Source organism: Pseudomyrmex gracilis, unplaced genomic scaffold, assembly GCF_002006095.1.
Source record: "Pseudomyrmex gracilis isolate BER0280 unplaced genomic scaffold, ASM200609v1 scaffold_544, whole genome shotgun sequence".
Classification (NCBI taxonomy): Eukaryota; Metazoa; Arthropoda; class Insecta; order Hymenoptera; family Formicidae; genus Pseudomyrmex; species Pseudomyrmex gracilis.
In genome coordinates this window covers 7207-11869 of record NW_018021128.1, presented here as the reverse complement: position 1 = coordinate 11869, position 4663 = coordinate 7207, and positions in this window count along the sequence as shown.

The following is a 4663-nucleotide window of genomic DNA, read 5'->3' as shown; positions in this document are numbered from 1 at the left end:
TCGGTCGGTCGGTCGGTCGGTCGGTCGGTCGCTCGGCCGATCACGGACTCACACCCCGCACACACACACACCGCACGTCGTTCGTCCCCGCGTCACACCGGCGCGGACACTCACTTTCGTTCACCAAAAAAAGCAGCCGTGAGCGTGGGCGCAACTGCGCGCTGCAGCGTAAAATTCTTTTCCTCATACGACGGAGAGAGAGAGAGAGAGAAATTAACTCAACGCATTTTTCACATCGCGAGAAGAATAATTGAACAAGCTCTCGATATATAAGTTTAATTAAGAGATCTAACGTCTCGATAACGCCCGCGGATAACTTTCGCTCCGCGAGAGACACACGCTCCCCATTCAACGTTTCGTACAAATCACGACACGTTGATAAATCAACGTTCGTTGGACGGAACAGTGTCGTATTGTGAACGCCGTACTGTATATCATTTTACCATTGCTTTTTCTCAATCTGTGTTAAAAATAAAAAAAAACAAACTCGAGTCCGCACAGTCTTTTTGCTTGTTTTTATTATTAAAAAACTGGTGGAAACTGTGTGTAAGTGGCGTTCTCGGGAACGCGATTCAGCGGAGCGATTTTCAACGGGACGAACTTCGGGGCGTATAAGAGAGGAGACGATAAGGGATCGTATAATAAATCGCTCGGATTATCGACGGTCGCGCTTATCGGTCGACTATCTCTCCGCTACTCTCCGCGAGCGACATCGAGGCCGCGTGCACAAGGACCCGGCGGGGCCCGATCAAGAGAGAAAGAGAGAGAGAGAAACGTACCTATGCGCGCGATACCAAAGACGATGCAGCGATGCTCGCTGATAGATCGCGATAGATCGCGAATTATTGTGGCTAGGAGAGCCAATCTGTGCGCGCCCCGTGGGCGCGACAGCCAGACACTCCCCTCGTAGGAAGAAGCACCCGGTGCTTCCTAGAATCGCATCGCGTCATTGTCAAAAAGATCTCCATGACGAGAACGCTGATCTTTCGTGTCTCGCGATGACGCGCTACTTGCAAACAAGTTCTCGTCACACGGACGGTAAAAGAAAAAAAAAACAAAGAGGAGAAAGGTGCGCAAGAGCGAACGAATCGTATTGTAATTTACGTCTGGGCGTGAGAGCTGCGAAAATTTGAATAAGAGAAATATGAAAAATATTTGTTATTATATTTTCATCTCAAATACGTTTAATTGAATAATATCACTAATACAAATAAATCTCGTACATTAACAATACGGTAAATTTTGATAATTTATTTGCAATTAAAATTTACACTGGCCCGCGATTCCGAACTTTTTCAATTTTTCAATTTGTGTTTATATTTATGTTTGAACGGATATAATTTTATCGTTTTTATAAAATGCGACCGAAATATTTTAAAGTCTAAAGTTTTTCAATGTTTAAAAAGTCTAAGGTTTTAAAATATCACGCTCTAGAAGTGGTACACATGTGTACCGATCAATAAGTGTAAGCGTTATGCAGCAACCGGGTATATAATGGTGTCTAACTTCTGAAATAAAAATCCGATTCCACACCGTCACGCTTTTACTTAAATTAAAAAAAATTGTTCGCTATCGCGTTATAAAATATATCAAATCAATTAATTGTAATCTGTATATTTATACGTTGACACAATGTTCAAATGCAAAAGATTACATCGGATATCAAAAAAGAAACTCTTATTCACTCAGTAAAGAAAGAGAGAAAGAGAGAAAGAGAGAGAGAGAGAGAACACACGCGAATATTTTTCGCGATATCCGATGACGGATCAGTAGTTTTCCTTAATCTTTCAAAAAAGATGAACTCATCGATTTGATCAACATTGTACCGGTCGCGAATTTTAATCGCAATTTGCATAAAATCACGATCAACAAAAGCCGCAACGAAAGCCGCGGCTTTGCGCGTTTGTTAAATGCGAGAAAAAAGTCCGTGACGCGAATCGTGTTATTTCGATCAATCTATCGAGCTAATCATTCGCAGAAGTATACGCGTTACCCGTATTCTTTTCTGCGTTTTTAATTTCATATGCTGAATATTGCCGCGAAACGCGAGATTCTTGCTTACAGAGAATTTCCAGGAAAAGAAATATCACTCTTTCCATATTTTTGCGAATGGACATAGTATATTCGACATCAACAGCAGAATTTTTTTTTCTTCTTTTAATCACGTGCGCGAACACTTTCGGCAATTGAATTAATTAAATGTGCACTAATTAGAGACTGTGATAGTAATCGCGATATTATAAAATGACGACACTCTCACACGTGTATAAAAAAAATATATATATATATCACAGAGATGTAACGCTATTGTTTGTAAACAAAAAAACAATTCTAACCGTTTGTTTGTTTGTTTTTTTTTTTTATTTGGAACAATTGTCAACGGAACTTATTTGTCCGCTGTGCGCGTATGTGCAACGTCCCACCAACTGCGGATCTTTTCGCGGACGCAAAAGCGGAGCTTTGCGTACTAAGGACGCACATACGCGTTAAAGGATGCCGGCGCGCGTGTGGAGAAACTCGCAGTTAGTATCGTCGATTTGTCGTTCCATCGCGGGACGGAGAGTCAAACCACATCGCGGCGACGAGGGAAAAGAGAGGGACTGGGGGTTAGCGGAGTTATTTTAGAGCAAAAACGGCCAACGCCGTTTCGACCCGGGAGAGAAAACATCGTTAACTCTCGCCGATCTCGAAACAACGCTCGATCCAGGAAATCTGCGATTTCTAGTCCGTTCGTTACGATGCGCGCACTTTGAGACGATCCTCTTTTGTACCGTTCCGACAAATCGCGCTCGTTTTGTTCTGATAAACATTTGTGGGGGGGAAAAAAAAATGCGTTTTAAAATCAAAAATTCTTCCAAACAAAATAAGTTGCAATCAAAAGTACATGTGTGTGTGTGTGATATCAGGGACAATATACACTTGGCTTTGATAAAACGCCGCGGAAGAACGACCGCGCTTTATTTTTCGCCGTCTAATTCGGTAATGGACGACCGAGTGACCCAGAAAACTTACGATGGCATTTTGATCAGTGCCGAGCGGGAGGCAATAACGCGCTGCTGTCGCATAATTGCGACAAAGAATTGCGACGTCGATACCTCCGCGCGGCGGTAAAGGGCTTCGTGACACATTTTGACCCAACTGGTGTCCTTGTGTTTTATTTTCCGGTTAAAGCGATGTAACACGTATATATATATATATATACGGGATCGTTACAAAGCCTTTGCACGAAGATTGACTGAGAGGTGCAACAGGTGTACTGTTCGCTCTCTCGTAAATATTCTCTCCTTCAACATCTCTTCGCGATTCACAACACCTCGCGGTTCGAACTCCTCCTCTGTTTTTTGATGACAAACTCGATCGAGGTTACTAGCGTGTCAACGCCCAATTTCTCCTCACCTCTGACAAGTTCTCGATAACCTTATCTAAAAAGATTAATAAAGAAACTTAAGGCTCACTTGAAGTAATAACTAAGATAAAGTAATAAACTATTTTAAAATTAGTTCGGAGGGTATTCGGGGTCTTTCGTACATGAGATGCCAGTATAGCGTACTGTATGATTATAAGAATTGAAATTTCAATTCAAAAAAACACGTGTAAAAATTTACATGTAAACATATATATATATATGTATACATATTATATATATTATGTGTATACATATATATGTATACATATTATATATATAATATGTATATATATATACATATTATATATATTATATATTATGAAATGTTCTATTATATATATGTATACATATATATATAATAGAACATTTCAGCATAACATCCTGCAAAACGGCTCGTATGATCTTATTCATTTCTTAGTTAAAAAGATTAAGTACATTTTTTGGTATATCTTTGTTCAGAGGATAGTTGTCGAGAGGTATGAAGAAATCGGGTCTTTAGACACACACACACACACACACACATACATATACTTTTTGCACGCTATTGATATTATCGTAATAATTTCACGCGCGTATAAGAATTGTCACTCGACTCAGTTCTCCATCGCCATTTAATAATCTTGAACTTGTACAATGTTTTTTTTTTTTGTCTCTCCTGGGATATTATCCCGCGCGTAAAAAGCGAAAACAGAACGCGCTTACTTGCGCGGCACGTGATACTTTAATTCGCGCGCCGCAACACTTCTTTTCTTTTGTTTCAATTTTCTTCTTAGAGGTGGAAAGCTGCAATTTGCGTGTTGTTTGTTTTTCCACGTGTCTCTTTTGTTCATTTCTTTAATTATGTCCGTTTTATTTTCACTTGTTTTTATTTATCGATAATCAGCAACTAATGGGACTAATTACGTATATTACAGGAGGGAGCCGGTGTGTGTAACGCATCCGCTAATTCCCAAGCAGCAAAACTGGGCAAAATTACCTCTATTTGACTTTTTAATAGGTCTAAAAGTTTTGTCGACCAAGCCTTATTTACTACAAATCGACGTCGAATGATGGTAAGTGGGGAAAAAAGTTGAAGTCATTTTATGGTCAAAATGAAGTAATGTAAAACACTTTGTCCTATGGGTCATAGTCCAATTTGGTCAACCAAACCAATTAGAAGATCGAATATTGGTAATATGGTGGTAATTCCGACTGAATTGTGACCAATTTTTACATTTTTCTTTTGGCGACGCAGCTTTCTCCTTCGAGACATCTAGG